General features: G+C 41.3%; 1 protein-coding gene across 5 annotated transcripts in view; it reads left to right on the plus strand.

Annotated features, from left to right (window-relative positions):
- ephb2b (eph receptor B2b) overlaps window positions 1-12,686 on the plus strand; it is a 184,360-nt gene that overhangs the window by 110,004 nt on the left and 61,670 nt on the right. The window lies entirely within an intron of this gene.

Here is a 12,686-nt window from a genome sequence, read left to right on the forward strand (position 1 = left end):
ATTTGTGCCTCTTTTTTCCCCCTGCGCTGAAAAAAAAGTGGGAAAAGGAGGGGGAAAAAAAGGGAGCGCAGTGAAAATTCCAGACGTTATTACTATGCTGCATGCATGGCTCCAGTGATACTCTCCTTTCATCTCTGTTTCCTCCTCTATTGACAGATGGTAGTTATCAGACAGTATGGAAATACTGTGGTTAAGATAGTTTTCACTGATTTTTTTTTTCCTTTGGTATTTATGACCTGATGATCATCATGAGAGCGTTGTGGTCTTGAACAGAGGGCCACTCTGCCAACGTTGTTTGAGTCAAGTAACTAACGTTTGCCACATGGGAATGACGCACTATCTCCAGGCAGCCTGAGTGTTCGGGAAGTGGGGTGGTGCACTGCGTGTATGAGTACTCCATTGTGCTGTAACACACCACAGTGCTGATATAAGACTGAGGGGATGAATTATTTAGTCGATCAACATACATTAATTAACTTATTGATCATTTCAAGGCATTTATCAAGCAAAAGCCAAACGTACGACACTTCCAGCTTCTCACATGTAAAGATTTGCTGCTTTTCGCCATTTTAAATCATTGTTAATTGAGTATCTTTTGGTTTGGGACCGTTGGTCGGACTAAACAAGCAGTTTGAATAAATCTTGTTCAGCTTTTGGAATTTACAATGGACATTTTTCTCTATTTTCTGAAACCTTTAAATGAGCATTAATATATCAGCAAATTACTATTTCCTGTCAAGATATCATGGAGTAACAGTGTACAGAGCAGAGAATGAAGTAGCACTACCTTTGTGTTGTAATCAAAGCTTTTCTGTTCGTTGTTATAGTCAGAACATGTGACTCCTGTGCTTGCATCCCACTTGCAAGCCAGTTGCTGCTGCTCTGAAATGCGCTCATCCGGTTACCTCTAATATCATGACAGCATTGTCGCAGAAGTGTAGCCACCACCCTCTGCATAACACTATCATCTCTATCAAAACTGTTGCTATGCCCAATATCGCAAATCACAATTTTCCTCAGAGAGCTTTACAGCATACGACATCCCTCTGTCCTTGAACCCTCACAGCAGATAAGGACCCCACCCACTCACACCCCCACCCCTCAAAAAAAAAAACATTAACAGGGAAAAAAATGTCAGAAACCTCAGGAAGAGCAACTGAGGAGGCATCCCTCTTGTAGAACAGACAGACGTGCAGTAGTTGTCATGTGTACAGAACAGATCAACATAATAAAATTACAGTAATCCACATGACAAAGTGATGTGTCGAGGGAGAGACAGAGACAGAAAAAGAGATGCACAGCAACAGCATGACAATGACAGTAGTAGTTTATCATAGTTTTTTATGTTCTGTGTATATATTTATGTATGATAGTATATTTATTTGACATAATAATCATATATGTATACTCATAGTAGAAATATGACTAATAATAATAGCAGTTGCAGTAAGCATCAGGCAGGATTATGGCAGCAGTGCAACCAGATCTGAGGGAACCTGCGAGACAAGGGAGCACAAAGATGTTAGGGTCGAAGCCGAGTTAGTGATTACTAGAATAGCACATGAATGTTAGCAAATAAATAGAGAGGCAGGAGGAGAGAAGGGGCTCAGTGTGTCATAGGAAGTATAATACTATGTCAGCCCAACTAGGGGCTGGTTCACAGCAAGCCTGAGCCAGCCCTTACTACGAGCTTTATCAAAAAGGAAAGTCTTAAGTATAGTTTTAAATGTGGGGATGGTGTCTGGCTCTTAGACCAAAACTGGAAGATGGTTCCACCGAAGAGGAGACCGATAGCTGAAGGCTCTGGCTCCCATGCTACATTTGGAGTCTCAAGGACAGTGGTTTCCAACTGGTCCAGCCATGGGGTCCAGATTTCTCCTTAGTCATCAGTTCAAGGTCCACACAGTTTGATACATTCAGCGTCATACTTGTGTTTGGCCATGTTGTCGAGCTCGTTTGCTGTCTCTGTCAAGGAGTTGTCCAATAGTCGCTCACTCATCATGAAACGGCACTTCAAAATAAAAGCTCTATGCTGGAAATTCACTGTACTTTAAAGTAAAGTGTGTGTTTTTTTCAAACTTGACACATTTGCGAGGCACTTGCGGTCCCTTCAGAATGGACCTGCAACACACTTTTGGACCGTGACCCACCAGTTGGGAACAACTGCTCTACGTACCACGAGTAACCCTGCATTCTCAGAGATAAGATATGACGGAGGCTGACCATTTAGAGCTTTGTAAGTGAGGATTTTAATTTACAGGAAGCCAGTGCAGAGAAGCTAAAACAGGAGAAACACGATCTTAGTTCCTGTCAATACACAGTTGTTAGCGCTGTTAATGCTGTTAGCACCATTAGCTGCTAGCTTCCAGCTCAGCCACCACGTTGAGAGCCACGTGCAGACAACCTCTGAATCATAGATACGCTCTGAATATTCTATAGCGCTCATTTAGACTAAAGATTTATAGAAAAATAGTGATTAATTGATGATGTAACATATGGCTGCTTACAGCTTTAGTAATACGTGTGTGTGTGTTTGATGTTTTGCAAAAACAGGCTACAATTTCACAGTATATCTATGCCACGTTGCTCGCTGGTGTTATTTATGGCCAACGTTAAGGAGATAATGAGAAATAAGGTCAGTTAGTGGGAAATTAATTTACACCAGTTGTTACATGACTAATATTTCCCTTACCGAGTATTTTTAGCTGCTACTGACACTCTGAACAGTGTCCCGCACTTCTTTTTGTCCTTGTAAATACCAAAGCCTGTGATGGTGAGCCTTGTATATGTGCCACATATATGAGGTTAAGCCCCCGCTGTATGAGCTGAAATTGTCCTCTGGCTAGTGTCCAGATGGGGTTTATTAGCAGCTTTCTTCTTTATGGTCTCTGCTTATTTATGTGTTGATGTATATGTATCGGAAGAAGATGGAATTAAATGAGCTCTGTGCGTCTGTGTGTGTGTGTTTGTGGTGCAATGCCCTGTGTGTTTTGGGACCACGCACACTACATGTCTTGTTTGTGTGTACGCTTTGAGCCCGAGCCCTCCCGAGGAGCCTGCGCCCTCGGAGCTCATTTCCCAGGTGTCCCACATTTCCAGCTAATCTGCTGCTCACTTTGGCTCCTAATCTGTCTCAGAGGAGCCTGCTGGGGGGCGGATTGGGGATGTGAGCTCTGTGACAACTGCAGAGGAGATGCAGCTTAGAGCAAAATGCTGAGGGATACAGGGAAAAGTCACTTCCAATCATCTCCATGTCCTCCCATACCCTGTGACACACAAGTCCCCCGTACAAGAGCGCACATACGCACTGTGACGCACATGTCCGCATGGATCTTTGTATATAAGTTGTCTGAATCAGTAAACATGTGTTTGAAGTTTTCGAGACGCTTAGACAGATCGCATTTTTGCAAAAAAGCTGCCCTCTGGGCGAGTCTTTGGGCACTTTTCCCAGCTTGAAGTCTGAGATTTGCCACTGAAGTTAATGGAGTAAAAAATGGAACCTAATCATTAAAATAACTGGTTGCAGTGTTTTTCCTCTTGTTGGGTACGACCATGAAAGTGCCTGTGTCCCTTTTTAGTTACTTATTACAGTGATTTGGTGAAGCAGTGGCGCTTCCCTTGGAGTTTCTTAGTTAAAAAATGTTGAACATTTCCTAGAAAATAACCCATTTAAATGACCCTGTGCTCTCCTTGAGTTTGAGAGGAGCCTGATTTACACCTTGTAGGTCATCAGTGGTCACCCTCACTCACTGGCACTGTCCTGGCTTAAAGTGTGAGGAGCCACGCAGAGTCCCAGACCTGTTAATTGCACCAGACATGGAAACCTAGAGGGAGAAATTAATATCTCATTTGTGTGCCAGTGTGTGTGGGGTGAAGCAAATGCCAGTTGTCTAATAGCTTTCACACAAGCCTGATTGAATTAGACGGCGAGGAGGACTGCGGTCCTAATTGAATTGCGGAGACCCTGTGTTGCAAACAGTGCTAGCTTGTGTTCCCCATGGAAGTGCTGAGGCAGAGGGAGGGGGGGGGGGGGCACAGGCTGGTTTGTCCTCACTCCCAGGAACAGACACACAACTCGTGGCTGCTCTCCTCTGGTTAATCTGTGGCCATGACTGTCGTTTCACAAGGTTACGCTCTACTTAGATGTGACCAGTTCAAAGGCCGATGGTCTGTAGTGGTGGTCGAGGTAATGAGAAAGCAACTGTGAAAGCTAACAGGTTGTCTTAATCTAATTTTCTCCTCCGAGGAGCAGTGGTGTATCTTGTAAAAGAGAAACACATCTCTTTACGATAGCCTGTGATCTACCCCTGCAGTGATTCGTATAAATAGTTTTTACAGGCGGCACCAAAGCAAACAGAGGCCCAAACTTGTACACTGTAGCGGCCTCTTTGGTCACAATGGAATACGGGGAAATACCCAGCATCCACACACAATCCCTCTGACGCTGGCCATTTTCACCGCTTTCAGCACTTTTTCCTGCTGTGCTCACAGAACACAGCACCTCTGATTTTTTTTACCCCTCTAGCCTTTTCTCTTTCACACCCTGAACACCACACACACACACACACCACACATACACACCTTGCCTGTCTTTGTCTCCCTTGTCTCTTCTTTAATGGTGTGTTCATTAAATAAAACAGTTTTGGGGGAGGGCGGATTCGATACTGAAAAGGGGGAACGGGGGAAAGGGGGCTGGAGGGGTGTGCTGTTGTTGCTGTGATGCCCCCAGACTGCTGGACAAAGAGTCTCTCTGTCGGGTGGTGTAGATGAGAGATGGTGGTTGAAAGAGGATGGGTGTTGGGGTTATTTTTTTTCCCTCTCCTTCCCTCAATAGGTGTGGCCTCAGGCTGGATTACCTGGTATCAGCCAGCTGATTGTCTGGTAGCAATCGCACAGCATCTAACACTGCCCGGGCAGCCATGATGGAAATGTCAACTGCCTTGTCTTTGTTTGGCCTCTCTCTCTGTATGTGCCGTGTGTGTGTGTGTGTGTGTGTGTGTGTGTGTGTGTGCTGGTTTGGTCAGACAAGCCAGAATCAGAGGGAGTGTTTCCAGTGTATCTGGTCACGTCGGCACCACCACCGCCACCGAAAACAACACTCCCTGCCTTTCTCTGTCTTCTGTACTTTCTCTCTTTGTGTGTTCCTCTTCTGTCTCACACAAATAAATACTCACACACGCTTTGTAGGACTCAGATGGTTTTTTCGCTGCAGGTCTTGTCGTCGACGTGCTATAAATCTCCCCGGCTGTAATATTCAGGAAACCTTTGAAACAACCAGCAAATTACCTGCTGTAAAAATCTGACTAGCACCCTTGCGCAGCGACCTGCCTCTCACAGCTCTGGCAGCACTATTTTTATTCAGTGAGTCTCGCTAAAACCTCTAATTAAAGCCTTTATGTCACTATATATTATTAAAAGTCATAAACACAGACAGACACAAGCAGCTGGGGGTTTGGAATGTGTGTGTGGGGGAGGTATTATTCAGACTCAGTTTTTAAGTGTTAGATTAAAGTAATGTAATACTCGTTTTTTTTAAAACAATCAAACAACATTGGAAACAAAACTATCTCACCCCGCTGGCTGAACTTTATATTTGTGTTTCAAATATAAGATTTAAGAGTGAGTGTGCCTGCAGTGTCTCTGGAACCCATTCGAGGTGATCTGGACCTTTTGACACGACTACCACTAAATTGAGTTTGAAGTGTTTATAAATTCTCTTAAAGCTTTTTCTGTGTGGCCTCTGTTCTTGACTTATTGCCACATTTCATTGTTTGTCCCAGTTCCAGAATTCACGTTCGCGTTCCCCTGAGATCTGACAGCAAAAAAAGCGTGGCATGTTAGCTTGATCATATTAATGATATTAATAGCAGTGCGTGTGTGCGGTTTTGTTTTTTAAGTATAGGAAGCAGGAACAACAGAGGAGCTGTTGTCAATGAATATTCTTGCAGTAATTAACTCTTCTTGCCAGAAGGATATCTGAAGTTAGAGGAAACATCCAAAAAAACAGCCTTCAGCCCTCGCATGTTGAGCAAGACTGCCAGGATGGTGATCAAACAGCTCAACAGCAGCAATCTGGGCAGGCAGGGAGGTAGGGAATTAAAGCTCTGATCTGTTTTTTAATCACTGCTCTCCTCGTCTCTGCTCCTCTACATCCGACACCAGACAACTTTGCAACTCTTAAAAATCTGTCATCTGGGCATAAAGTGGAAATTCCCCAAATATTTCCCCAAAATAATGACCGTGGCAGGGCAGAGAGGCATGCCAAGACACATAATACTGTGTCCTCTTGAACCGGAGAGGATGGTTTTCTCAAATACTTTTTTTATCGTGGATTGTTTTAACTTTCTGGAGGTAGCAGATGAGAAGGCGTTGTCACAAAGGGACGCAACAGATGCCAAAAAAGTTCGACTTTTACTGGTAAATGTTGTTTACTTTTCAGTAATGATATTGTACACCGCACTGTCTGAATCATCTCGATACTGTGAGTCCTACTTAACCAGTACACTGTGGTCAAAACAAAATACGAAGCTGAATGCTTTAGCAAAGATGTCAAGCACACGACAGATCTGACAAAGCAAAACTAAAAACTCACATAACAGTAGATGAACCACGAGTAATAATACCATTGGAATCTATCAACAGGATTTGACCAGTTATTATATTCAAGTCCAGGTCCAGGGGCTTTTTAATAAACAAACATTAATAACATTTATCAGCATTTATAGTAAATTAATTGCCTGTTTTCAACTCTACGAAATTTGCTGTATGCAGGGGTGTTTCTAGGGTTTGAGGACACTCCCGGCTTAACCTTGATGTCTGTTGGGGGTTTCGGGGGATCTCTCTGTGGCACGTTTTTATAATCAAGCTCTTTTTTGTTGCTTCTTAAATTCACTTTAGCACCTTATTTACAAAGTGCAAAAAGAAATCCTAGTGTGAAACAGTTTATTTTCATCGTGAGTTAGAAAATGGTAGGTGGACAATTAGTAAGGACAACAAGACAATACGTAGCTACGGCACTTTTTGGAGCCAGGAGTGACCATATTTGGACAAAAGGGTGGAGCTATGGAGGAGAAAGAGGTGGATCTGACTCACAGACTGTAGGGTGGCTGTGGCTCAGGAGGCAGAGTGGGTCGTCCACCAGTCTGCATGTCGGAGTAACCTTGAGCAAGATACTGAACCCCAAATTCCATGTTCCACCAGTGTGTGAGTGTGTGTGAAAGGGTGAATGTGACTTGCAGTGTAGAAAGCACTTTGAGTGGTCGGATGACTAGAAAGTGCAGTTCATTTACCATTACTGTAGCGATGCTGAGCAGCATGACATTCAAGTGGCCCCGCCCTTACAAATGTGTAACTTTAAGCCTTGATAAAATGTAAATAGGTGAGTTATATAAAACAAATTCGTCATGAATGCAAACATGTGTATTTCTGCTGTAATGTTAGGCATTTTTAACATGGGGTCTATGGGGATTGACTTACGTCTGGAGCCAGCCTCAAGTGGCCATTAGAGGAACTGCAGCTTTGGGTACTTCAGCGTTGGCATCAGTTTGTAGCCCGGTGGTTGTCGCTTGGTGTAAACCACTCAACATTTTGACCTTAAGCAGACAGATTGAATATTAAGACGTATATTATTACTCCTCAAATATTTTTTGTTCCAAACGGAGCAGACTTGCAGCAGACAGTAAAATTGTGTGTCTGGATGTTTGGTGCATGGTGGGAAGAATTTTCATTACCCACCAGTGTGCCATCCAACAATTACCACAGCGTATTTAAATACAACCACAGTGGTAGCAAGGCATCATGGGGCTTTATAAGCACTAATCAATTTTACTCAGTCATTTTTGTCCCCATGCAGATTTTAAAGTCATTGTTCTGATTGTTATGCACAGTCTGCACACTGTTGCGGCACACATACATTCACTGCGGGCACAGTAACACGCCGAATTCCTTGGCTGAAAAAACTCCCAAACACAGCCGTTTCCCACCTCTCCCCTCTCGTCTCTTTGTTCCCATCTTTACACTTCTCCTCTCTTCTTCTCCCCCCTCCTCCTCCTCCTTCACCACCTCTTTATGCCGCTTCCTTTGGTGTTTTGCTCCTCGGAGCGCCGCGCTCCCATAGACCTCGCTGCGCCACTGAGGTTCGAACCCAATTCCCCACATAGCTGTTGCCTGGGCCTCATTCAGCGACCCTGTTGACTGGCAGTGTGAATGTCCAGGCCTCATGTTTCGCTCTGTACCCGAAACCTTTTCCCCCATCAATCATGGAAAAGAAAAACATGTCAAAGCTAATACTTAGTGAGGAGATCTTTAAGATTACTCCAGTTTTATTTTGGAAGAGCTCTTTCTGCTTCTGACGTTTGTCATAATACACCAAATATAACACTCTGCTTTGTAACTTTAAGGCACACCTTTGCATGACAATTAAAATGCGTCCCCATTTCAAAGCACACATTCGAATAAAAGTAATTTCTTCTTTTGGATGCTTGGCATAATGTCCATGAAAACAGCCTCCTCTTTGGAACAGACTGTATTCACGTGGCTGTTTTTATTATGCCTGCTCTCATGCAATACGGTTCAGTCGATCAGATCACATTGAACCACTTTAAGTCTCTCCTTGAATAGGTGATTCAGCTCGACTAATAGAATCTACAAAACTGCAGAGTTTCCAGAAAATACACAAAAAAGCATTGTTACATCCATCCCTTCCCACAGTTACAGTCGCAGATATTATTTACAGTCAGTCACAGCACATCTTAAACATTTCTGTCCATTAAAAAAAAGCGTCTGCATATTTTTTGAATTACCATAATGACCAGATTTAGAAGGTGATGGTTCTGATTAATGTACTCCGAGTTACAAGGGGGGAAAACAGGACATTAATCCGCGGCCTGTAGGCTCTCTGAGTCCAGTGATGTGTCTGTGTAATATAAACATTGGGATTGGACTCGGACTAATTCTGCCTTGTGATTTGGCCTCTGTTAAATGGGAGTTGCAGCTGCAGATGTTTCCATATTCCAGATGCTGCAGTTGAGCTGTAATTGCCAGTGCAGCCTCAGAAGGAAATAGTGTCTGTATTTTTTTATTACTTTACAGAAAGTCATGTTAAAGAAAGTTTTTAGAAACATATAGAAAATGGGAGGGGGAGCTGTTTCCATAATGAGTGGGACAAATTGTCAAAATCAGCTTTCATAGTGAAAGAAATATATTCCTATAAACCTGCCAGCTTTGATATAAAAATAAATGTTTCACAAGAAGAACCATAAATTCATGGAAAAGCAGGTTTATTTTGTTGCCTTTCATCAGACTCAATAAATTCCTCTGCTTGTTTGGCTGTTACTAAAGAAAAAACAGCAGCACTGACAGACCTGAGGGGCTTTAACCTGGATATGCAGCGTGTCCCGTGTGTGAATTTTTCATGTTACTGTACTTCCAACACCTCTGTCTCAACACCTCTGTATTTTCTCCTCTATCGGTGGGGCAGGTGGGAGCTGGATTACCTCAAGCAAAACCGTAGCTGCTTTGGCCCAAGATAGAAAAAAAAAATCTCTTGACATGGTGCAGGTGCAAATGCTGAAAAACAGCTTTTTTTTGCAGGTTTAGGCTAGGCGGTATGTGACTCAGGAGAGGATAAGGGGATTTCACAGACAGCTAAGTTAGTTTGTTTATCGCTGCAATGACGGATGCTTATGGCAACATACAAACAGATTCACCCCGTACACAGGCTGTGATTCACCCACACACACAGGCGCATACACGAATGCAGAATTTAATGGCAGCTGCGGTGTGTGAGCTCATCATCGTCTCTATCATGAATGTAACTTTCCTCCCAGGTTTCCGCAGAGAGGCCCTTAAAAAGGGCTCTCAGCAGAATGCAGGGCACTTCCGAGACTTCTCAGGCAACTAGAGCACGGTGAATAATTCAAAGCAAACTTACAATGTGTTGCCATGTTGCCATATCTGCAGAGAGTCGCCTGACATGCGAGGCTTCATGCGAGGATGTGTATTTATATGTCAGGCTGCGCTGATGTATATTTATATGTTGGACTCGTGGTCTGTGTTTTTGGGTTGTTTTGAATTCTGGTCACTCGATGGCTTCTCTTGTAATGCAAGACGTAACGAAATATCTGTTAAATGTAGCTCCAAGGAAAGCACGTGAACCATGGGAGATATAAAATACTGGAAAGAATCACAAACGTCTCTTTCTTTCATTCACTTTTTTAGAAATACTGAGTTTAAATACAGTATATACAGACAATACATTTACAGTGACCTGCTGTCTATTGTATGGCTATCAAACTTACAGCACCAAAACAATTAGAGATGAATGAGTAATTTATCAGTAAATGGACAAAGAGTTCTCAGTTTTATATTTATATATATTTAATGTATTTTGGTTTTGGATTGTTGCTCAAAAAACAAGCAATTTAGAGACGTTACCTTGGGTTCTGACTAAAGCAGCAACGATTCATCGATTAGTTGTCAACTATTAAATTAATCATCAACTAATTCAATAATTGATGAATCAATTTAAGTCATTTTTTAAAGAAAAAAAGTCAAAATTCTGTGAGTCCAGCTTCTAAAATGTGAATTTTTTTTGGTTTCTTTACTCCTCTATAACAGTAAACTGCATTTTAATGGGAAGTGGACACAACATAATATTTGAGGACATTATTTGGGCTTTTGGAAACAATAATCAACATTTTCTGACATTTAATAGACCAAAACAACTCCCCCATTAATCAAGAAAATAATCAACACACTGATCGAAAATGAAAATAATTGTTAGTTGCAGCCCTAGTCCTGACTGGGGGTGTTGTGATATACTAGTATTGGCAATAACCATGATATCTAACAATGAAAAATTGACATCATGTTAATAACACACATATAATATTATATTGTGTAAGTAATCCATTGCCTCTTAGATCATTTCCATTTCCTGCTATTCTCGCTTTGTCTCCCTCCTCTTGTGTCATCTGGTTGCTTGTAATAGCTCTTTTTGCACATTTTTTTTTTACAGTTATGGTGACAGTCTCTCTCCACCTCCCTACACTCGTATTTTAAGTGTAATTCATTCGACATAAAAGAAAGAAATTGAATAATAAACAAAGTTAAGGGGCCTATTTGCCCTGTCCTCAAAGAGCACCTGAATTTTTCTTACCATTTATATACACCCAGTGCAGCACTCCTCAGTTTTTTCTACTGAAGTTAAAGTTGAATTGGACCAACAGCTAAGGCTGTCTTGAACATCAATTTTGGACATTGAAGCTTCAGTGAGAAATATCAGTGATTAATTGAAGCCTCGGGAGGTGAGGGAGGGCAATGTGAGAAGACGACACAAGTCTGGCCTTTTGAAAACATCAGTTTCAAAACAATACTTTGCAACACAGCTGAGCTGTTAGTTAGAGTTTTCAGGTAATTTGCCAAGCTTATTGTAGATTTGTGATATGCCAGTGTCCTTTGGCGTTTCTGGCACTCGACTTTTTGGGGAATATCTTCGCAAATCTTGTAACTATTCCAGACGCTTGACTTTTTTGACGTCTTTCTGGCATATCTGTTAACCTGTCCTGTGTGGTTTCAGTTTCATTTGACTGCTGCTGACTGACGTTCGATGAGAGGAAGTTGAAATCACAAAAGAATCACTAAGTTTAAATGTCCTTGTCTGAGGATAACTAATATTAATTAATGTTGATACATAATAAATAAAGCTGGATAACTTTTTTTTTAATGTATGGGCTATTAGGGATTTTTGGGGTGTATATATAGATATATATATATATATATATACATATATACATATGTTTAATATATGGCATATTACCATGGCAATGATCAAAGCTTTGAATTTGACTCAGCCCTACATTTAGCATTTTTCCTTTTTAAATTTTGTACAGATAACTCAAACTTTGGCCATGATAATTGTACTGTTAATATCTGATATGGTGCCAGCCCAAGATATAAATCAGTTATTAACTAGACAGTTAACAGAGTTAGAGAGAATATTTTGTTTGTTTAGTTTTGATATTTTTTATAATTCAGTATCTTTGGGTTTTGGATTGTTGCTGCAAAAACAACCCAAGCAATTTAGTGAGTTGAAAGAGTTGAAAATTAGCATTGGCTATAAACATCAGTCACATTCTCTGTACTGGAACTATATTAAATTGAATAATTCCTATCAAATAAAATAAAATGAATTTAGAAATTTCACCTTGGGTTATGACAAATTGTGAGCTTTTCCGCGATTTGCTTTGGTGGCCCGTTGTGACATAAAACACAACACAAAACACAACGTTAGAGAAAACATAATGCCACTTCAGAGAACACAACAACATGCCACAAAACAAAGCGTTATTTTTTAAAACAATACAACATTTCACCAAACACAATAACATCTCAGAAAACAGGACAACATGTCACAAAACAGTATTTCAGAAAAAAACCTGAACATTTCAGGAAGAACAGCATTTCAAAAAACATGATATAAGATAATTCTTTATTCTTCCCACAGTGGGGAAATTTGCAATGTGACATGTCACGTAACAATGTTGTGGTGTTTCCTTAAATCTTGATGTGTTTTTTGAAATGTCATAGTGTTTTGACCCTCAGGGCCACCGCACTCTGCTGATATGTTCTGAACTAAACGATTGAATGATGAATAATAAAACAAAAATAGTCACTAAACAGAACCT

The sequence above is a fragment of the Epinephelus moara genome, chromosome 24, assembly GCF_006386435.1.
Source record: "Epinephelus moara isolate mb chromosome 24, YSFRI_EMoa_1.0, whole genome shotgun sequence".
Taxonomy (NCBI): Eukaryota; Metazoa; Chordata; class Actinopteri; order Perciformes; family Serranidae; genus Epinephelus; species Epinephelus moara.